This window comes from Lissotriton vulgaris, chromosome 7 (genome assembly GCF_964263255.1).
Source record: "Lissotriton vulgaris chromosome 7, aLisVul1.2, whole genome shotgun sequence".
In the NCBI taxonomy this organism is placed as follows: domain Eukaryota; kingdom Metazoa; phylum Chordata; class Amphibia; order Caudata; family Salamandridae; genus Lissotriton; species Lissotriton vulgaris.
Window position 1 is genome coordinate 1,714,440,702 of NC_141695.1, and position 24,684 is coordinate 1,714,465,385.

Genomic DNA, 24,684 nt, shown 5'->3' on the forward strand with positions numbered 1-24,684 from the left:
CCATAGCATGTATTATTAATCCATTTATTTAAAAGATGCCTCTGCCAAGAACCCAGTTCTACTAAAAATGACATATCTCATTAAAACGCTAGGCATATATTTCGAAGTGCCAGTAAACACTGTTGTACACGCTACGTATGGCTAACCTTGTAACAGAAATGTTAATGTCTTTGCTTGTCAATTTATTGACTACTTTGAAATTTAAAAAAAGACGTTATCTAACTTTTCAGTTTACCAGAAGAGGGCGCCAATTGCTTTGGAATATGTCATTTAATTACATTGTGTCCAAAAAGGGCTGCAAATGTCTCGCACATTTAGATAGATGCGAATAAACTAAGGGGCATATTATCAAGGGATTTATCTCTGCTTTTTTGGCTTTAAAGGCCAAGAAAGCGGAGATAAAATTATCTCCCTATCAGCAACAGGGTGCTAACACGCTAATTCGCATGTTAGCACCCTTTTTCTCTATGCTTCCCCTTGCATCTCTAATGAGATGCAAAGGGGGCGTTCCAGAGAAAAATAATAGGGGAAATGTTGTTAAGCGACATTTCTCCTATTATCAAGGATATCGCTAACCCTGTTAGTGATAAAAAAAGCAGTGCTAACCGCGTTTAGCGCTGCTTTTTTTACACCTGGTATTTTCCTGACTAAGCCATGATACCCTACGGAAGGTGGATATCATGGCTAAGTTTGTGAGCCCCTATCATCAAGCTAACGCCAAACTTCGAGAGGTTATCGTTGGTTTTCCAGTGATAATCTCTCATTTGGCAGTTAGTGTGACGATTTTTATCACTTCTGAGATAAACGTTGCTAATAGCAAGTTATCTCAACAATAATTTCCGGCGATGCTTAGCGATAAAAAAATCATTGCAAAGCCTAGTTAACGATAAATATCGCTACTCGTTGGTAATATGCCCCCAAATTCCTTAGGATTGAATGTAGACATTCTCCATGGTTTAACCATTTCAGGGTAAGGTCCATTTAAACTCTAACCGACTGAGTAATAATGTTTCCCCCGGCCATATCTTATGTGGGATTCCAAAGACTTCCTAAGGCTGATTCACAAAGGTAAACATACACTTTAATGTAAGTTTACTATTTTTTTCCTAATCATAAAAAAATTAGTTAATAGTAAATTTACAACTGCGTAGACTCTGCAGTCGGTTCAGAGAACTTCTGCCCATGAAAAAAGATAGGTCTGTCCCAAGATTAATTGACCTTAACTTACTTCTGATTGATTCCTGTCCTTTCTTACTTTAGAGAGACCCTTACCTTCCATCCAGGGCCAGACTGGCCGTAGCGGGCACCGGGCTTTTTCCAGGTGGGCCGCCAGGATAGAGGGGCAATTCTGGACCCCTGTGGGGTCGTTTCTGTTACGGGGGCCACTTTACAGTTTAGCTGCAGTGTTTCCACGAGCACCAAATCGCTGCAACCTTACAATACCTCACCTGCACCAGTCTATTTATCTATCATACCAAACATTTTTCTGAAACCACAAAGCCCTCACTAATGTCCATACCTAAGTGGGATGTTTCTGTTTCTTGAGGGCGTATGACTAATCCAAATTACCCCAAATACCTCCAGATTGTATTGTATTGTATTGTAATTGCATTTATATAGTGCTTACTACCCCTGACGAGGCGTCGAAGCGCTTTATCGGCGCGTACCCCGCTACTCCAGGACCCATAGAGGATTAGTGTTGAATTAGTATAGTGAAACATGCATGTACATTTTAAGTCCTGGATAGGTTAGTCAGTTATTTGGATTTGGAATGATAGCAGAACAATAGAGGAGGACAAAGGTTTGTATTTATTTATCGCTTGTTGACGCACGCTATTCAGGAAGCCTACAAAGGATTAGTGGTGAATTTATATGGTGAAATATGAGGTAATTTCAGTAGGGGATATTAGTCTGTTACTTGGAGTGAGAAGGATAGTGGAGGGATAAAAGGGGAAGAAAGATTTGCATCCATATAGCACTTGTTACCGCTGATGGGTGTTGAAGCGCTTTTCTGGCGAGTAGCACGCCACTCCGGAACCAATAAAGGATTACTGTTGAAAATTAGTATAGTAAATAATATGAAGTAGTTTGAATAGTGGATATGTTATTCAGTTATTTGGGTAGTATATTAGTATAGTGTATTATGGAATTTGAGAAGTGAACAAGTTTGTCTGTTAATTTCGATTGAAAAGGATAGTGGAAGGATAAAAGAGTGAACGTTTTTATTTTTTAGGTCTTAGCAATAGGAGGAGGCTTTTGGATGAGTAAAAAGGAGTTTTAGAGGGGAGGACTCAGAGGAAAGTGTTTAGAAAGGTTTATTTTAGGGGATCGGTATAGTAAAAGAGGTGTCAGATGATGCAGGCAGGGGTAGAGTAGGAGATAAAAGTTGGTCTGTTAGGTGTAATTACAGCAGGGAGAGTGTGTCTGAATTAGATGTAGTTAAACCTCTAACTTTGGGTTCCGGAGTAGCGAGTTACTAGCTGAAAAAGCACTCCTACAGCTTGTTGTGAGTAGTACCCGCTATCAAATTCAATTACAATCACAATACTTACCCATATGTTTAACTCCTAGTGCTCAGGGATCACGTCTATGGGGATTAATGAATTTAAAAAAAGGCAGTGGATGATATGGGATTTACCAAGTGGCAGTCTGAGCCCATTTGGTGGACGGCTGTATGTCAGAATATCATATACTGAAATATCATCTGACATAAATATAGTCTTAAATATTCTTTTTAAGAATATTAACCCGTTGGGTGAATATTTTCTTCGAACATACTTAGTACATGATGTTCTAGCAAGAGAATGTTTCTGACAATGTTATTCTGGTGACACGCCTTAACCAATGAAAGACTTGGGTACTAATTTAGGGTTTGGTAAAGCAGGACATCTGACAAAAGTTACACATGTCCCATCTGGTGTAGTTAAAGTGAGATGTATATACTCTGGGACATATTCCTCTTTAGGACAAATGCCCAACATCTGACATCTCTAAGTCCCATGGACCCTAATACTCGATTCTTGACTTGTCCAATTTATAGTACGGCACCTCCTATTTAGAAATAAATTAAAGATTAACAAAGGTGTCCAGAGGTAAGCAGGTTGTGTTTCCAGATGCCCCTGGGAGCCCATTGACGATAGCTGATGTTGGGGGATATATAAACTGGAGGAAAGGTTAAGGAATAGTATAACACACTTTGCTTGATGGGAAGAAAACGCTTTAAGCATCTTGATGTCGACAGTAGATGCTTTTGTTTAAAGGTAAAGTTAATTATTTAAAATCTTCTTATGAGTGAGGAGCAATTTTCCTGAGGTTTACTAAGTACCCATCAGTTTTTTACATGACGGGGGGTTGTGTGGCATCTAAACATGGCTGGGAAAATACATAAATTAACACAATGAATATGTGCGAAATTACAATTAGTAAGACATTTTATCAGCTGGGATTCTGCTTTTGTGGCTTGTGCCTTATGTTCCCCTGCACGGTTGTATACATCATTATTTCATCTAAATAACTACAAATAAGAATTAATTTACATATTACAGCTGTAAATATCCGAAAGTGCATATTGTGCTGCTGAATATTATCAACGTGAATCCAGATGTCCAGATGTTTTGCCTGTCACATAAATGTATCAGATGAGAAAAAGTGTTGACGTGGATTGGATGTCAAATGGATGCCACAGCTTGGAACGACATTCTCAAAAGAATTGAATCAGTCGAGATAGTTGATTCATTCCTCAAAGCATAATAATTTGAACGGCGAAAGGTCCTTGAACACCTGAGTGAGGAGGTTTGTATGTGATGTCAAGAAATGAAAGACTTTTAATACATTGTTGCCATCCGGTGGCCGTTTGAGAGAATGCGCATAACATTTTTTTTTTTTTAAATGGTTGCCACTGATGCAATTGTTCTAAGATTGATTAAAATACATGGTTTCCTGGCATTACATTTTGGGGTGCACATATTTTACATAATGGCAAGGTAATTTTGAAGAATAGATTATAGAAGGAAGGCGAGAATAAGGGATTTGCTAATGATAATTATGTTCCTATTTTACAGCTAGGAGTGTGTTTGATATGGTGGTTAAAGTTAAATCTATATATGTCATGGAAGTCATTTAAGACCTAAAAGGTAGTTTTTTGCTTTTAATTTTGTGAATATATTTTGTCTCTTGATTTGCGAATGTGGTGTTAAGAGAGGCAAATCTTGTTGACTGATTGCACTGATCAAGCGCCTCTACGCTGCTTCAGAAGTAGTAAACACTATATAAATGTAATTTCAGTACAATGCAATCAGATTAAGAAACAATGGAAAACACAAGGAAAACTCCAGAGGGTGAGAACTGATGGAGCAAGGATTGGCGTATAAGCAACTTGCTGGAGTAACCCTCTCATTTAATCATAATAAGGTACTAAAATTGTTTGTTATACTATTTACACCAATTTCATATACAATGTAGAAGTAGGGGAAGCTTGCCTATGTGTCTACTAACAAGTAGTTGGTTGAGACTAAAATGGCCGCTAAAAAACACGGGAAACAAATTGCACATGCGCCAAAGGCGAGATGTCATAACGCTTGGAGGGAAAGCTTTGCTCCTGCGCACTAATGTCCAAAATGGCCGCTTCAGAACTCACATGCTAAACATCTGCTTTGCTCAAAACTAAACTGTGTTTATACTAAGTGCTAATGCATAAAGAAATATTTTAATTAAATGGGATTAGAGTAGACATCAGTGGTATACAGTGAAACCATTTTATTTGAATATCACATCTTGTCTTTTGGACTTCTCTGTTAGTTCGTAATTGGGCCTAAACCAAGAGACGAGGCTAAGAACCATGTGGTTAACGTGCGCAGACTCAGTAGACAAGGTCAAGGTTGATCTTTTCTCATAAAGAAAGCTGACAGAACATCCTGAAGACTCAATAAACAAATGTACAAATGAAATACAATGTTTAATTTTCAATGAAGAAACAGGTGGGAATAAAGCTTGGGAAAACAAATTAAATGGGCGGGAATATAAGACAATACTCTTTAGAAAAGTAATACATTTAGTATGACATGATGATCATCTCCCTTGGTTGGTCCAATCAGAATACACAATTTACACCAGTTTGAAACATTTAGGGGCGGAACATGCCACCAGAAGTTATAATTGGGATAGTTAGCAATATTGAATAGCCCAGGTGGAGTGGGGGCCTCAGGAGTTGGGAGGGGTCAGTGGCAGGCCCAGATGGTGGTGGCGCCTGCTCAGGGGACACCATCTCCATTTCCAGTCCTTGTGGGCCACGGAGAGACCCACATTTGTCATCCCCCTGGCTAGTCCTGTCAATGTTCCCTCTTTCAGCCACCTTAGCCTCCACCCGGGCTGTTGAAGTAGATGGTCATGTCTCTGTCTGGGTGGATGCACTACGCCTGCTTGATTTCCCTCCTCTTCGTTGGTGGTATCCAGAGGACGTGCCCACAGATGAGGATGTACTGATCTGCCCCTGGTCTGGTCCAGATGGTCCTTAGCCAGCCTGGTACACTGAAAACGACAAAAAACAATTATGTAGGTGATGTACAATTTCTAATAAAGGTAGAGAAAACATGTGCTGACATTGTAGTTATTTCATCTCACTAACCAATATTATCTTCTTTCAATAAAACGTAGGTGTGCTGTCACTGTAATGTCAAGAAATTAAAGAAACAAATTACTCAATTTTATAATCTTCGGTATTTACCAACCTCACCTTCAGCTTTAGCGTAATGTGAGGTTCTTAATATTTTCACATAGTAATCTTCCAATGTTGATTTTGCAGGTGGAGATAGTACGCAGTCACAATGCGATCTACGCACCCAAAAGTTGAACCAGGTTTATCCTTTTGTGTGTGACGCTCGCAGCCCCGAATGTGCATTCTCAACAGTCTTACACTTATAATTAACTGTCATCTGTTGTGTAGCATAGCAAAAGACATCATACATGCTAATTGTTTTGTACCTATGCAATTCAAGGCCTTGGAGATAACCTTTGCAAAGATGAGCCCAAACTATTTTCTGTATTCTTTGGTAACATCTGACACTGTACATGGCAAGATCCACATTTTGCATTCCAAGACTACTTTGTTTGTGCTGTACACTGCAAATCAAATGTGCTCCCTCAGTACAGCTACAAATAAATTGGAATGGACATGTGTGCAACTGTTGAGCATATGTGTGTATTTAGTACACACTGGAGATATATGTATCATTTTGAGTGAGAAAATTGACAGAATGTCAGCATTTACTTTATTTTAAAACAAATATTAATAGTTATGATAAATAACACACATAAAATGCATGCATGATACAACATACAACACACAAATATTCACATTCCAACAATAGACATTATCAAATCCATTCATTCACCATAGCATACAACATATAGAATGTCCTTAGTTTAACAGTCATGATTATGCAAGTGCATTTTGTCTTAACAATGTAATTGTACTGCAAATCTACCGATTTGTGTTCCTAAAACAAGTCCCAGAATTCCTTCAGAAAACAGCATTCCAATAGCTTCTCTGATGCATAGACCTTATAATGTCTGCAGTAAGCATGGGCGGAAAATCCGTTACGCTCGCGGATTTTGCGGATTTTCGGTAAATTCGCAATCCGCGAACGCTCGCGAATTTACCAAAAATCCGCAAATTCGCACGCAGCGGATTTTTTTTTCTTGGTGATACAATTTTGCGGCGTGCGGTGTAAGTTCGCAATTGCGAACATGTAGGTGCGGCGGGCAGCAACAATCTCGCACTCGCGAAATTACAAAAATTGCAATTCTGCACAAGAAATCTACTAGCAAGCAGCATAGACCTTCTGAAAATGATGATTTTTATCCGAATAACTCCTCAGGTTGACATTTGCCTGCACTTTTTTGGACTTGAGGCCTTTTGATTTTCTTTGGATAACTTTTGGATTAGAAATCAACTTTCTAATATAAGCTTGGTGGGGCATTACAGTTGCTGTAATGCTGTTCTGCAGAAAAACGAGTTTTGCAAAAGTGAAAGCAGGTTCAAAAGTTCAAACTCATCATTAGTAACCGTTCCCTGTAGTGCTTCCTGACAAGGGCCCCTCCAGAGTTCAGTTGCTAGTTGCAACAATTGTATGACCCTGCTCTGACCCTCACAGCAGGCTCATAGAATAACTACAAGTAGGCCACAAAGGTCCTGGAAAAAAAATTGCACTGCAACAGAAAGCAAATTACAGATAAGGAAGCAGGTGCCAGACTGGAATTTTAAAACTGACACATTAATAAATCAACCCCAAATTAATTCATGTCAGTTGAAGCAGGCAGGTGTGCTTGCTTTTTCCCCCCATAATCTACAGTGATGATGAACCAGAGGGTTGCATTGATGTACCAGAGGGTGGCATGGGTGAAACAGATGGTGGCAGGGGTGAAACAGAGGGTGCTGGGAACCTGTGATGATGAACCAGACGTAGAAACAACATAATCGTGACCGTTGCGAGCCGACATGTAAGTTCGCAATTGCGAACTGGTACAAAACCCTCAGAAATCCTTGCGAACTGGCAGAAATCCTTTGGGAACACAAAAAAAAATCCGCAAATTCGCGAGAATTCGTGGATTTTGTGGATTGCGAGTTTGCAAATTCGCAAAATTCGCGAACGCCAGATTTGCAAAATTTGCCCATGCCATTACTCAGATAAGGTGATAAACAACACATGATTGTACATCCCTCTCACCACTCATGTCATACTTCAAGACACGTAATGCAGTTCATGTGCTTAACAGCTTTCTGCTGCTCAAAGTCCTTCAGCTGCGCATGGAGGGCTGGTCAGGCTTGTCTTCAGGAACCTCCTGTACATTGTGTTCATGCAGGGCCATTGTGAATGTGGCTGGGAGTACACGCCCATGATGTCCTGGGCTTTTATATGGGCCCAGCATCACAGGTCCTCCCAGCGCTTGCGGCACATATTGTCCCACCACTGCTGCACACCCACTGCACTACAGGGTGTAGCAATATCACACTTATTTGCATACGTGCTGCATTACTCAACTAACTCTCTGGACCCACATAAGTTAAAGGGCACTTATCAAGCACTCCCTCTGTAAGGATGTTCAATTCAGACTCACTGAAGGGGGGGTGACTTGTCATCAAGTCTCTCAGCCATGTTGGGGACAGGATCAATGAACAAAGTAGCAGGATGGAGGAGGATGTTGCTCTGAGGTGAGGATTACTCAGAATGAACACAAAATGGCTACCTTCAACTTCCTGTATGTCATTTCCTGCATGTCATTTCCTGTGTATTTTCATTGGTTTCCACCCCGATCGTGGAGATCTCCACACATGGAGTAGAAACTCCACTATCAGTCCAGAAATCAATGACAATAAATGGGAAGTGACATACAGTAAATTACATGCAGGATGTGTAAGTTCACCATTTACATCTCAAACATCTCACCTCCCCCACTTCCTGTAAGAAAGGTCAGGAATTTGGGAGTGATGTTTGATGATAAACTTTCGTTCATACATCATGCTAATGCTCTGCTGTCTTCATCTTTCTTTACTCTCAAAATGATCAGAAAACTTCTTCCTTTTCCTCCACCGAGTGCAGGAAAAACCTTTATGTGCATTGACTATTGAAATGGCCTTTTCTTAAATATTCAGGAAAAAGTGCTGAATAAATTGCAGCTAATACAAAATTCAGCAGCAAGAATTCTATCAGGCACACCCAAGTTCAAATCTATTTCCGCGGTAATACGCCAGCTCCACTGGTTGCCGGTTAGGAATCAAATTAAATTCAAGGCTCTCTGTTTAGCATACAGAGCGGTTAACAATTCTGGACCCAAGTTCTTAAGAAAGTCATTCAGGCATTACACTCCCAGTAGATTACTGTGTTCCTCCTCAGCTTGCCTTTTAACTGTCCCTCGCACAAAGAAAACATCATGGGGAGACAGACGTTTCTCAGTTGCCACAGAGAAACTCTGGAACACCCTACCCCCTCACATCAGGGCCAGTCCCTCTCTTCTTACCTTTAGGAAGTCAGTAAAAACGTGGCTTTTTAACCAGTAATCAATCTCTTTAACAGCTCTGTATTACTGTTTTTCAGTGCCGAGACACCTTTGGGTATTTGTGCGCTCTACAAATTGCATAAATAAATAAAAAAATGAAATAAACAGTGCCATTCCAACCTTGCCAATTATTTATCATGCATCCTGGAGGTATCCATAAGGCAGTTACATATAATAATAGGTGCACATTAGACTACATTCGTATGTGTGATGATGATTTCCGCATCACACACACAAATCCAATCAATCTACTTTTGAGCTGAGCGCATGAAGGAGTCCCTTTCTGAGCAGAAACAATCTAAGTCATTACACAGGTACACTTGCACCATGATGTACGTATGACAGACATATAGCTACACTGCCACATGAGTAGCTGCAAACACAGATACAATATACATATTTCCCTACCTGCACATACATGTGTTTAATGTTTCTATTTCTAAACACAACTCCACAATGATACTTACCATAATACATTCAGTATTGTCTGAGTACATCAGATATGCAAATTTTAATGAGTGTGTAGAATGTCACTATAGCATCGTGCAATCCATCATGATACAACGTAGGTTAACAGTAGATCATACCCACTAAACATTTAAACACTCCTAGCCTCACTAGGTCTGCACCCTTGGCGAATATATCTCAAAAACTGACATTAACTTAAAAATGTAAATAACAGTATGTAGTTTATTACAATTTGATTATCAGTTGTCCCTGAAATGTACAGTTAGAAGACAAAATAAGTTCTGATCCCAATGTAACATATGTTAGTAAGGACCCTTGTGAAAGGTACAGTGTGCCGCACCGCATGCTGCAAATAAACCATGAGGAAGGCATGATTGTTTGTAGTATGAGTGACCCAAAAATCAAAAGATGACACCTCTAATTTATATTTGTAATCTCAACTGTAATTTCTATCTTGTACGCAATGCCAATCCTCGCTCACTCTATGCATAGATATGACTCGTGACACTTGGTGCAAACAAATGTTCATGTTCCACTGTCTGGGGACATCTCACACATGCAGTGATATTTACACCCCTAGGTCAATGCAGTTCTTTAAGACTTTGTAAGCACTAATTACTGTCATATGCAAGAAATGTATTGCATGGCCTCAGTCACTTTTGACTCTTGACAACAGCTGTTGTTTACATACATTATGTCTGGCCTACATTGTCTCGGGATAGAATTTATGAACAAAGTGTTCAATGTCCACCAATCTTCATTGGCAACAGACTGTGAAACCACATAAAGGCCGTAGCACAACTGGTAGCTTAAGAGAAAAAGTCTCAACCGACTGGTGACACACCTGCATACACTGGCCTCTGTTTGGAACAATAACCTGGTTGCTTGTATTCAGAACTTGGTGAGTGTTCAGAGTTTCTTGTAAGCCTTGACGTACACCAATGTTGTGCAAGACAAAACAGGCTATTATTATCTTGTACACAACTTAAGGGGAGTACAGCAGCATCCCCCCGTACAGTCAAGATATCTGAATCACAAATTTAGGAGACCAAAAGTGTGATCTATGATGGCTCGTGTAAAAATGTTTTCCCTATTGTACCTACACTGAGGTACAGTGATTGCACATCTGTATGGTGTGAGGAGACGAGGAGAGAGTGCATAGGCAGCACCACCTGAGGAGGTAAATGAGAAAATATTTGTCCATGTCACTCTTGCATCTGTAAAGTTCAGAATGTATAGACTTGTACATTCAGTGTCTGTTGGGGTCATGTATGTGTCATGAGAAATAGTCATTTGTAATGGTTGTGGATATTCAAACAACAATTATACATATCAGATTTGTAGGCTGCTTCAGTACTTATTCAGAAGACAGATGTTGCCAAATCCTCTCTCTACCAGACATGGGGCAAGATGTGACCTACAGAATATGAAACTGTCAAGTGTACTGCCTAGGAACACTGCATTTGCATCAGTATAGCAACCACTGGCATCACACACACCCTGCAAGTTGATGGAGTTCCAGCAGTGCCTGTTGCGGAAGATGTGTTCATTTTGGCAAGGTGGCTGGAGTGTCACATGAGTGTAATCACTTGTACCTACCACATGTGGTAAATGGAAAATAAGGTAGAAGTCCCAAGCAAACCTTTTCCTTCCTGCCAGTGTATGTGGCATACCTATGCTGAAATGCACTCTATTTATGCATCTCAGACCTGATGCAAGCATCAAGACTGACTTGCCAGAGAAATGCCCACAAAGTCACTGGTAACCCTCAGAAATTACCCAGTAGCAAAGTAATGTAGAGCTACTACGATCTTAACATAAGATAGGATGGCGTGGAAGAGGCATGTCTCAGAATCAAGATCCTGCTCCAACTCACAAACCATGTCCAAGATGAAATCAGGTAGAAAACAGAATCTGGAGGTAGCATCTTTGCTGGACATCCCAAAGATACTGAGACTTTGTCTGAAGATCCTCTGAGCTTTCATCCTCCTCCTCCTCAAATCATTCTCTTTCATTACAAGGGGCAAACCGACAAACACATTCAGCGACATGTAGGATCTGAAAGGGTTTGTTTTTGGCTGCTCATATTTTATGTATACGGGTAGGCTGGGTGTGGGATGGTAAGCACAGACGCAGATGTGTGTAGTGTTTGGGAGATACTTGGAAATCTGATGTTTGACTAGAGGTTTTGCCTTGTTTATAACATTCACATTTCAACTGATTATGGAAGACATTAGATAACAGAGCAGTAATTCTCAAATGTGCAACTGAAGAAGAGAGGCTGTAACATATATACTTGTGATGTTCTTGTTTTTACTTGAAGGGTCACAAATATAGGTTTATGGTATTGTATCTTACTTGATATATCTACACTGTTGTAGAGGTGAGTTTTGACCATCACAATTACCCCTCCAATACACTCCCTTTATGGATAGTTCATCCTACTCCCATCACATTCGTACAACAGCTTCTTTTTAGCTCCAAGTAGGGTGTGTCCCTCACTCATTAAGTAATCCAATGTTTAGTAACATGTTGTCTTACTCTACTGTTACCTACATGCACATGTCCTGCACATACACATATGTAACAGTCAGTGCCTACTTATAGCTGTTTTCCTTTTTAAGTGAGGCATTTTGTACTATGTTGGTTGTACAACTAGATGTCATATATGTCATGATGCATGAATCGAGGGATATGTGTTGCGGCATTCACCAAAGCTTGCCCTGTTATTTCACTGTTGTGGTCCGGCCTGAGTGCAGAGGTTCCGCTCTGAGTACAGAACCTCTGCTGGGATAAAGATACTACTCGTAGATCCCTTTGTGAATATTGAAAAGTAGTAAAGTTAGACTTTTGATCTAAGTTAGACTTTTGGCCCAACTTTAACTTTGTGAATCAGGTCCAGAATTTCAACATGATCCCTTCTTTGTTTTCCTGATATTTGTCCTGGTCCCCCATCACTCAATTGTTCGAGTGGTTTGTGCTCTCCCATGTTTGCGACTGTCTACTTATCATGGGGATGTTGAATTTCCTTATTTTCGGTCTTCCTAGTTTCTCCCTTTTCTGCAGTGAAGGTTGTGTGAGGGTTTATTTTGTACCTTGGCATTTTTTGGTCCCATTTCTCAGGTTGAAAGTGATTTCAAAAACAATGTAATGGACTTCATAACTGACAAATCATTTCACCTAATCCTTAATGAAAGATGCAGGATGAATGTAATTTACCATTTCATAGAAACCATTTCATAGAATGCCTTTTTTTTAAAAATTGGCTTTTGCAAGCTTATTTTTTAAGTTGTAACTGCAATGGATACAATGCAAGAGTTGCATATCTTACTATCCTAAAACATTTTGTCCTAGGTATTTATTTCAGTGCTTTTTTCAGGGACATTATTTCGAATTTAATATTTTACATTTTGAAACATTACTCTTCACGCTTTTAATTCGGTGACCCCTCACCACCCCTTAACAAAATTCATATCTGACTCCCACACACCCTGTAAAATCCAGCCGTTCTGCCCCCTTAAACAACCCTCACCACACCCAAACTCCACCCATGTCTGACCATTAAACTCCACCCATAACTCAACCCTAAAAGCCCTTTCTACCCCTAAATTCCACCTAATGCTGAACCCTAAATCCCTCACATCTAAACTACATCGATTTCTGATTCTTAAAATACACCCATTCCTTTAACCTTAACCTCTTTCTGCCCTTAAACGCCCCCATCCAGGACCCCTAAAAACCTTCACCGCCCCTAAACTCCACTCATCCCTAAACCTTAAAAATGCCTTTTTATGCCTGAACTCCATCCATCCCCTTCCCCTAATCACCCCTCCTCTCCTATAAACATCACTGGTTATATTAGGGTCATGAATTGTCTACTGCTCCTGATGGTTGCCAAAGATTAACTGTTTGGCATGCGAGTGATGGGCTTGTGTACCTGTAGGGTCTTGATGCTTTTTACTGGTTTTAAAGCCAGCTTGGGCTGTGGTACAGATATTAATGGGAGGCTTGTGTCACAAGCCATTTCTTCCTTCTTAGCCTTGGCTGCCCTCTTTCTCATCCTCTAGTCTAGGCCTACTCCTTGACTTCTGCCCAGTATATCTGGGCTTTGGTCAGATTCCAACAAACATCCTCTCACATCATCCTGTAACTGCCTGTTGGCCCTGATCCTAGCTATAATGCAGTATTGGGGCTGATATAAGAAATAGTCTTCCCCAGGGGGTCATGGGGATATGCATATTGAGAGGATGGCAGCTCTCTGGTGCTGCTTGTCTTTTGTAGTTTTTGAAACATTTGTGAAATATTTTTTTCTGCTCCTGAAACTGGACTCTGTCTTCCAGAGGGCTTCAAGCTTGGAGGGTAAAAAGGCAATTTCTCTGGCACTAAACAATTTTGGGACTTATTTATGGGCCCTCTCGTCACTTTTACACCAGTTCGTCACTTTTTGTGATGCACTAGCGGCGTAAAAAATGTGCCTTGTTGCACCATATTTACTTTGTAAACCCCTGCGCCACATTATACCTGCGCCAGGTATAATGTATGCAGGGGGCTTTCTGACACAAGAAAAAGAAAGACATAAGATTTCACTGCGCCATTTCTAGGACGCAAATGCATCAATATCCTAATCCTGCCTCATGGCAGGCGTAAAACTGACACAGGCACATTTCACATGGGACTTGCCCATGTGTAATGACCCATTGCTAGAGTTGCGTCACTTTTGTGACACACTCCAGCAATGCATAATTTTTTGCGCCTACAGCTACGTCAGAAATGCTGACATATCTGTAACTCCTTTTGACATGATGCGTCCTACTGTAAATATGACGCATCATTGGTGTTGCACGGACAGCGCAATGAAAAGTGACACCGCTGTTTTCTCGCCGCGATGCGTCACTGTTCATAAATGAGGCCCTTTCACTTTTGGAGCTGAGCAATTATCTTAAGGCCCCTTTTCATTCTATCGCCACCTTTATGTACCACGTAGGATTAAGTCATGTAAAGAACAAGTTAACCAACCAACAACTGGAGAGGTGTGGGCAGGGCAGTCAGCAAAAGTAAAATACAAAGTTAAAGGGCTATTGCACACATCGGACTCTCAAACAAGGCTCCTCTCCGTTTTTCTGCCTTTTTCACCGCTACTCTTGACCTCTTGACCTCACTTTCCCCTGCCTTGTTAAGTAATGAGCCACAAAATACGATGTAAAGTACCTGAGCAGGAACGTCACCGATAATGGCCGCTGTAATGCCATAACGAATTGCAGCACTTCAACATTCTAAGGAATGAACCAATAGGAGAGTAAGGGGGAGGGAGGGGTGATGGAAGGGGTGGGATTAGGAAGGGAGGTGCAAGGTGAACGATCTGAACATTACATGTATGCAATAAAGATGAGCAAACAATGGTAACGCAATGCAATAAGAATGACAACAAAGGAAGTAAGTAGTAAAACTTTATTACTGGCTCAAAGGCAATAAAAATACAAAATAAGAACAAGCACACAGTCTGAGCAACAATAAAAGACTGGAAGAAATCTCAGCATCCAGATACCACAAGTTGGCCTTTTAAAATGCATTAGTGACTTAGTTCAGGTAACAGTCATGGGGCGGCTCCTCCATTACGGCGGAGGAGCATCGCCCCACTGCTTTCTCGCAGTGCGAGAAGCAGAAACATAGAATGGTATTTTAAATACCATTTTATGTTTCTTCTTCTCGCGCTGCGAGAAAGCAAAAGGCATGGTATACCTGGTTGAGGGCAGGCGGGTCGAAGAGGTGTGGCTCGCCCACTGTTGTGGGCACTGACTGTTTGGTCGGCCCACTGGGGCCGACCAAACCAGTCATGCGCACTCTACATTTTCTTTATGTAGGCTGCAGCCTACATTGAGAAAATGGACTCCCTACAGGCGCCCGGCTGGGCGCTGTCCCCACAAATAACAACGCTGCCATTGCAGAGTTGTGATTGGCTTAGGGGAGAGGAGAGAGGAAGCCTGTTCCTGTTCCTGTAACAGTCAAGTAAAGTGGATAATAATACACTATGATGACATAATGAGCTGCCATGGAGTACTCATATGATATAATCGAACTAGTAAAGTACAAAGGAAAGCATATAACTGGTGTATTTCATGTACGCCGAGCTTAGCATGAGAAAGAATTCCTGTTGAAATAGTTAATTGAGTTTATTAATATGTGTTATATGTCTCAGTTGTGTGAGGTCAAGAACCTATAGGTCAGACCAACACAATTATCTATTTGTTGCATTGTCTTTGAAGGGTCAGAAGTGTAGATCCTATAAGCGATCATGAAAGCAGTGAGAAGACAAACAGCGATCACAATATCCAGATGCCGCTGGTAGCGTTGTTTGAGTTTTGCCTGTATAGACATTTAAAAATGGGGAGATAGCCTGAAACTGGGAGGCTTTGTGCATTTTTAGGATCCTAGTGAGGAATGAGGGACTATCAAGCTGCTTTTGAGCATCTGGGGAGACCTTGAAAGGGAGTTGGTAATCTTTACCCAAAGATAATCAAATGTTTGGATCAACTGCAGTGAGCCGTTCCTAAGCAAAACTGATATCTGAGGAGATGTAAAGGCCATAATTTTAGGGGTTTGAGTGTTAATTTCTAACCCTCTGAAGAGATAATAGTCTTCAAAGTTCGATAAAAAAACTTTGTAAACCAGATAGAGTGCTAGAAAGAAGGAGGGTGCCATCTGCAAAGAGCAGTACGGGGTTCTTATTTCTGCTGAACTTCGGGACGTCAGCCCGCTCAACATTAAGATGGTTGGCAACCCAGTTGATAAAAAGAGAGAATAGTCTGGGTGCCAATGGCCACCCCATGCAGAATCCCCTGCAAACAGGAATAGGATCAGTAACTCGCCACTAAGGCACCATCTCACCCTCTCATAGTTGGATTGATGTAGCCTGATAAGAATATCGAGGATATTAGGAGGAACTCCAAAATCACAGAGAACCTCCCAGAGTGTATGTCTTGGGACCAAATCAAACGTGGCCTGAAGATCAACGAAGGCCAGATAAAGGTGGTCTTTCAAAAGAACAACATATTTCCAAAGGATAACGAGGAATCGAAGCACCTGGTTTATAGAGCTGATCTTTTGTCGAATACCGGTCTGAAGTGGGGATAATATTTTAGGCATAGATGCATCAAGCCAAAAAGCGCTCGCAAAGGGGCAGATTCTCAGAATCTGCCCCTTTGCGACTGGTATTTTTGCATTTGGGATGCATCATCCCAAATGCAAAAATCGCAATTAAAGAAATCGCAAAATTGCGATTACTTGCATTTTAGGAATCTCACATTGAGATTCCTTTAATGCAATGCATTAAAGTTAAAAAATTAGCGATTTCGCTACTAGGGGTCGCAAATTACCATGAAGTTGAACTTCATGGCAATTTGCAAAACCTTTATAAAATGCACTAAAATGCATTTTTTAAAGTTCCATTTTACACACAAACATGCCCTTAGGGCATGTGTGTGTGCAAGATGTACCCATATGCAGATTTCAGGGGTGCAACAGGGTGTCCTTTTGACACCCTGGCACCTTTGAAATTGCAATCTCAATTTGCGATTCAATTCAATTCAATAGAATTCTCTAATTGAGAATCGCAAATTGAGATGATCTTCTCATTCATTCCTATGGGCCTAGAGGCCCATAGGAATGAATGGGGAGGTATTCCTTAATTGCGACTCGCAATTTGCGAGTCACAATTAAGGAATTTTAAGAAATCACTATTTTTTAAGAGAGTTCTTTTTGCCTAGCTTTTTGCTATTCCTTATTAGCGAATCGTTATTTTTCGCTAATAAGGAATCGCAAAATGGATGCTTGATGCGTCTGGGAGTGTAGTTTCTTCTAGCCTACCCTGAAGCTACATTTTTTGAAGATTATCCAAAAGATTTATAGGCCTGTAATTTTTTGGTTCACCACTATCACCCTTTTTAAAGATGGGCATAATGTGAGCCCCGCCCATGTAGACGGCAGATCGGCCCCTGCGAGGATTTCATTAGAGAGGCAGTTGATATAAGGGGCTCAATGTCGATCTTAGATTTAAAAAGGTTGCCGGGGATAGCATCAGGTCCAGAGACCTTGCCTTGATGTAAAGATTCAATAGCCCTCTTAAGGTCAGATAAAGATAAGGAGAGCTCCTTGGGGCAAGAGTAGCAATTATTGAGCTATCAAGGATAGGTTGATCATGTGGAATATCGAAATAAAGCATCAAGAAGTGATTTATGTTATGTTATGTTATGTGATTTTTATTTGGCGCACAGATGCTCCAGCTAAGGAGCGTCCTGGCGCCCGACAAGGCAGCTACACAACACAACTAAATAAAACAACACAAGCATACAACTAAGGGAATAAAAACGTTTTCACAGCGTGACGAAAGGAAAGCAAATCGCTCATAGCGCGAATTGCCGGGGGTAAGGAGTTCCACAAAGCAGCTGCCCGCACTCGAAATGAGCGTCCACCGGCCCTACTTCGCTTGAAGCGCGGCACAACGGCCAATTCGAGGTCTGCCGATCTTAAGGGTCGTGCTGGGATGTAATTGGCCAGGAGGGTCGCAAGGATCGTTGCCGGGGACCCCTTCAAGATCTTATAGGCGACGCAGATGGTGGAAGCTTATCCAAGCAGATGGTGGAATGAAATGATCAGTATGGGTACCAGACCCAGTGTGACCATGTAAAAGGATGCACCAGAACAGCACCTGTTGCCTGCCCGGGGCTGCGTCAAGCAGATCCTGCCAAATAGATTAATCCCAATTGCTTTGTTTTTCTTTAATTTAACCAGTGCGAGTAGCAGTTACATTGGGATTTTTAATCTCCCTCAGGAGGCGTGTCTTGGCCCTACAGAAGTCTGGATCACACCAAGGGGTTGTTTTAATTGGTTTATTGGGATATTGTTTACATGGCCTTAGAAATAAATCTTCAAGAGACTGGACAAGGGAAAAATGATGATCTAATATCAGTTTGTTAGGGTGGAGGCAATGTTCCACATTTACCATCTTGGCAAAAAAAGGGTATAAATGTCGGCCAGCAGGTTAGGATTGTTCCCTATGAAGGGCCACTTGATGCCCATTTGGTTGTTAGATACAGATCGAAGAGATTGGGTCTACATTTGTGGGACAGACAAATCGCAAATTAGATCCCCTAGATAATATTAGTTCTAGCGCATTATGTGTGCTCTCATCTCTATAAAAAATTTTAAAGTCCCGCAAGTGGGCCCATAACTGGTATCAATAATGCAATAGTCAATACAAGATTTCTTAGAAACCCTTTTAAATGTAAAGGATCTAGATTTATCTATCTCCATTGTATAGGTTTGTAGGTGGTATTAAAATCGCCTGCTAGAATCATATGTTTAGAGCTAGGGTGCTAGGAAAGAAAAATATCCACAGGGGAAAGTGTCAGAGACTTTATTTTTTAGTAACTTTATGATTCTAAATATTCAAGATGTTGATAAAGCTCAGTGGGGGCAGCCACAAAACGAAAGTTGGGGATGGGGGATGGACGGACAGGGGGCGAGAGACAGGGAAGGGACGGCGAAAATGATAATAGAAAAAAGTACCTTTCGCTGCCTTCGACGGCCTCCTCGGTGCTCTCCCAGCAGTCTCTGGGAAAGCAGGCTCGCTACCCAATCCAGATGCTGCTCTCATGCTATGAGACTAGCACCAGGATTGGTCTGAGTGGACTGGTCTGCTGCTCAGACAGTCCCTGGGAGCCTGTGGCTTTTCTCCAACCCGGCTGTGAACACATAGAAATAGAAGTTCACATGTCTGTTTTGCTGGCCTAAGACTGCCGGCCAAACTTACATGTACACTTCTAATTGCTCACCACTCTTTCAAATGCTGTTTTATTTTCATTTTATTTTTCTGTGACTGACTCTGACAAAAGGGGTGATACTCCTCCGTCATTACGGAGGAAACACCCCTGACAGAGCTCCCTTTGTGAAGGCTAAGATTTAGCCCTAAAATGTCAGGTGAGGAGATATCCAGTTTGGTGCATGCTCAGTGGAGGGATATTTTGAGCCAGATTACCAGGCCACCAGAAGGTTTAAGTTTAGAAGCTGGGATTGTGTGATTACAATAGGAAATCTACCAAACTCTGTGAATGGGGGAAGCAGCCCAGGATCCCTGGATTAAAATTATATGAAAGGAGTCCAAGAAGTTGTTCCAAGCAGGGTCCACAATTTTAGCTGCAATCCCAGCAATGATCCATGAGAGCATACGGATCTCAGTGAAAGAGATCAGAGTGTCGACTGGTGGCATTGTATAAGATGAAAAGGAACTAGGCAGTGACCTCTGTAGGGCTGGTGGAAGAACGCGGGCCTTAAGAAGTGGGGGTCATAGATGGGAATAGTCAGCCTCATTCATTGAGAGGGCCACATGGCATTAAAGAGGTGACCTTATGGAATGTTGGGAAATGAGTATTTGAAATAGAATGTACCTCATCACTGAGAGGTAGAGATGAAGTAAGGGACTCAGGATAAGGTACTTGGGGCCAGATGTAGGAGCCCTAATACCGGTCAGAAATGGTCGATTTCGGACGTTTCTGACCGGTATTAGGGTTTTCAGATGTAGGGGGCTGAAAAATACAGAATCGGTATATTTACCGATTCGGTAAAATTACCGATTCGGTACATATACCGATTCTGTAATTACAAATGTAGGTGGCACAGTTTACAGTGCCACAGGCCCTTAAGAGTCGGTATTTTACCACACAATCCTATTGTGTGGTAAAATACCGAATTCAGGTGTACATGCACACCTGTGCATGCACACCTGTGCAATGTGGCACACAGACATGCCCTTAGGGCATGTATGTGTGCCACATTGCACACAAGCCTGTACTTGGGGTGCTAGAGGGTGTCAAAGTGACACCCCCTGCACCCTTGCAGGATTCGGTATTTACCGATTCTGTAAATACAGAATCGGTATTTCCCATTGATTCCTATGGGCTTCAAAGCCCATAGGAATCAATGGGAAATACCGATTCTGTATTTACAGAATTGGTAAATACCGAATTTTACAGATTCGGTAATTCAGATTTTAAAATTACCTACATCTGCCCCCTTTCCATTTACAGACTCTTAAATACCGAATCGGTAAATTCGGTATTTAAGAGTCTGTAAATGGGAATTACCTACATCTAGCCCTTGATGATCGGGGAACCTCTCAGTCACTTGAAGGCGATTAGGGTTCACAAAAGGATTACCCTGCTGTGGCTATGGACCATGGGTCCATGCTTATCAAGCCCTGGACTAAAGAGGCACTTGCAATCTCTATACAAATACAATCCAGAGGGATGTTATTTGTTCATATCCTCAAAGGCATCCCCTTTGGGTCCTAATCCAATAAACGACAATTGATAAGGGAGTCACTGTCCTCGAAAGACTTAAGGCCCAGCTAGGGCTCATTCATCATATAGAACTTTGGGCCCGCCCGATTGTGTGGGCAGTGATAGATCTAAACTTTGATGGAAGAACTAAACAGGAAAGGTGAGCTATTGCAATTACAAATTATTTCTAGTCACTGAGGGCAGTTTTTACACATAACTGAATACAGGGACCTTTTAAACAGAATTCCTGACGGTACTTGTGAAAAAGTGGGTTATTGGTTGACAAGTGTGAAACCCACTCAGCAACAACTACAATCCCTGTCAGGGTGAACCAACAAAAACTTGCTAAATTAACCTACTGATAGTTTGGCACAAAAGCACTCAGGCTTTACTTAAAGGTAACGTGTATGCAGTACACAAACAGTAACAAGTAAAATCCCACTCCAAATTAAAAAGAATAGTAAAATGTAATGATTTATTTGATACCAAAATGACAAAAATCCAATCAGTAAAACCAGAGCGTTGCAATTTGAAAAAGTTAAGTGGATATAGCGCCTAAAAGCACAGAGCACCACTCACGGTCATGTGGCCATGCTAGACCGAGACAAAGTCACAAGTTCAGGCAGACCGCGATGGAGTGCAGGTCGGATACAAGGACCTGGTTTGTCCTGCTGAAAAAGTTACCTTCCTAAAGTCCAGAGCAAAGAGTCCAGTTTGCAGGAGAGTAGGCTGCGAGGAGGAGGAAGAGCATTGTGGATGGACGGCATTGTATCGCGAAGATCCAGTAAGGTGTCGCGTCCGGTCTTTGCTGGAGCTTTAGGTTGGTGGTAACAGCAGGCTGGCGATGCTGTAGAGCAGAGTCTAGATCTTGCATTGCTATTTGTCGCTGGTGGTCGCAGTAGCACAAAGGGTTCGGTTCGCCAGAGCTTCAAGTTGGTTGTCGTAGTGGGCGGTAAGATTTTGGTGTTAACAGTCCCAATCGCCGTCACAAAACTTCAGGATTTCTCCTTTTCGTCACAGGAGGAGCTCCACTAATGCCAACCAACGGCCTAGGACCTGGGAGGCACTTCTTTGGGATCAGGAACTCACTCCAGCAGGGCTTGGGCAGGTACAGGCAGGTCCGGAGCAGGAGACCAGCTGGGCAGTTGTCCGAGGCCTCTGGAGCTTGTTATGTCCCTGTAGCTCTGAATAGGAGGTTAGTCAGCTGACCCTTGGAGTAACTTCAAGTAACCTGGGAAGAGGGGAGCATGTCTAGTCTTCCTTCTGAGACAGCAAGGTAGGCCTCAGGCAGCATGGCAATCCTCTGGCAGAAGGTCACTTCTTACTCTATAGTATTGAGTGATCCAGGAGAATACTGAAGTGTTAGTCTGAGGGTCCAATACTTATATCTGGTGACAGCTTTGAAGTGGTAGAAATATCTAGACTTGGAATTTCGTTCCTCCCTGTCCTGGTCCCAGGATGTCTGGATTCACAAAAGGCTAGTGTGAAGTTATTTGTGTGTGTACTGAGGCAGCTCCTTTGGAGTGCAAGTGTGGTAGGTGGCAGAACTTCCCCTCTCATTGGTACAGGATGGCCCATTTTGCTAACACCCATCCCCCTTTGTGATACTGTTAAGGAAGAATCCACACAGGTCAACAGCCAACCACAAAAAGTCATGTGACCCAGGATACAGGCTGCAGGTACCAAATGGTTAGGACAAATAAATGGCAACTTTCTAAAAGTGCAAAAACCTATAGGGGTTAAGCCCAATGGACCAGGGCCAGGTAGGGCTATTCAAAATTCAGAACACAAAACAATGAACCCAGCTCCGTACTGCTGTTCAATCCTACTACTTATGGAGTAACGAGCAGTCAACTCTTTTATCTGTCCGAATGGAATTTTTATTAACCATTCCTGTTTCTTATTAATTGAAAAATGTATCAAAACAATTGTTTTGGACTGAAAAAGAAACACAGACTTATCAAATTCGCATATGAACGAAGTATAAATGCACCCGAAAGATGACTTACATGTACCACCTCTCTATCAATGCACCACAAATCCTCAGACGTCCATACCCTATGTGAACTCAAATCTGTCTGTGCACCTCGTTCCCAACCACAGCAAGACCAGTGCACCTCAGCCGGGTATCTACTGATGCACTGCACACATACTTTTCTGCAAGGGCTCCTCGATACTGACCTACATATCTCCCATTGCTCTTCTGCAGTGGTATAGCCTGGTCAGTAAGATTGGGGGGGGGTTGACCTTCAGATTTCCCAACAACCACACTGGCATATAATGTTAAAATACATTCTACGACAAGCATGGCTCAAAAGAGGCGCTAAAGGGGCAGTGGAAAAGGACACAAATGCGGATTGTTAGGGGTACTAAATGAGAGTGTTAGAAATGGGGGTCTCCAGTTGGCTGTGGATGACACCCTTTCCAAGCAGGGATGAGTAAAATACACACCAGCGTTTGCCTGTGCTCACTCTCTGGGTGCTTGGCACAGAGTAGTCAAGATAAACTACAGAGGCAATGTGTAAAGCATTTGTATATAACCCACAGTAATACAGTGACAACGTCACAAATGGACACCATGCTAGTTTAGAAAAATAAAGTATCTTTATCTAAACCAAACAAGAACAAGAGCAAAACTCAAACTATTACTAGCAGAAGATTTCTTGCAAAAATATAGCACTTAGAAGACAATAGCACCAACTGCGGCCATCTTAACGTCGTGACATGTACAAATCCAAAGTACTGTGCCAAACGTAAGGTGTGCTGGCCAGCCACGGAGTCAAAAGGACCCCCAGAGAAACAGTACCTTTTGTGATAAGCTAAACAATGGCATTGCACTGTGTTGGGGAGGTGATGTGGTGCCTGTACCAAGCGGCGGTGGTTCCTTACTGCCACAAGGGATGTGAGGCATCAGTTCCTTACTGCTATGCAGGGGAGGTGAGGCGTCGGTTCCTTACTGCTATGCAGGGGAGGTGAGGCGTCGGTTCCTTACTTTGCAGGAAAGGTGACATGGCTCCGGCCATGGTGCATTGGTTCCTTATGACTGTGTGGCTTCAGGGCAGTCACCCACGTCAGTTATCGACTCCTCAATGGTATTAGCGTTTGATTTACATGCCCTGGGCACACACAGTGCACTCTACTAGGGACTTACCCGTTGATCAAATATGCCTATCATTGCTAACCAATCAGATTTACAATTTACCCAGGTAGCACTTGCACTTTGGCACTGATCAGTAGTGGCAAAGCGCCCAGAGCACCTAGACCAGCAAAACAAAGTCCAGCATACAACCAATAAAACAGGAGGCGGAGGCAAAAAGCCAGGGGAAACCAAGCCTAGGATGACAGGTCTAACAGAGAGAAAACACAATATTTTGTAAAAATGACCAACAATTTTGAAGACAGAACTAACTTAGGACAAAATCCTAAACTTACTACCATTTTGGTATTCACAGAAGGCACTTACTCATTTCGGTATTCAGAGAAGACACTTACTCATTTCAGTATTCACAGAATTAGGATTCCTAACTTTAGGACTCCTAAATGCCTTCTGTGAATACAGAAAGTCTTAAAATTAGAATTTTTCTCAGTTTAGTAGTAGTAAAGTTAGGACTCCTAACTTTAGGACTCCTAAATGCCTTCTGTGAATACCGAAAGTCTTAAAATTAGGATTTTTCTCAGTTTAGGAGTAGTAAAGTTAGGAAAAAATCTAATTTTAAGACTTTGGGTATTCACAGAAGGCATTTAGGAGACTTTCTGGGTGCTAGGGGTTATTTTTAGTCCTAATCCAACACTGCATGTGTCAAAACCTAGAGCCTGATTCACAAAAGTC

General features: G+C 41.8%; 1 long non-coding RNA gene across 1 annotated transcript; it reads right to left on the minus strand.

The window, feature by feature from the left end:
• Positions 1–4,941: 4,941 nt before the first annotated feature.
• Positions 4,942–23,967, minus strand: LOC147706380 (uncharacterized). Its single transcript, XR_015297351.1, has 2 exons — positions 23,662–23,967; positions 4,942–5,526 (listed from the first exon to the last, which is right to left on the minus strand). It is a non-coding gene; the product is annotated as an uncharacterized LOC147706380 (long non-coding RNA).
• Positions 23,968–24,684: the final 717 nt, after the last annotated feature.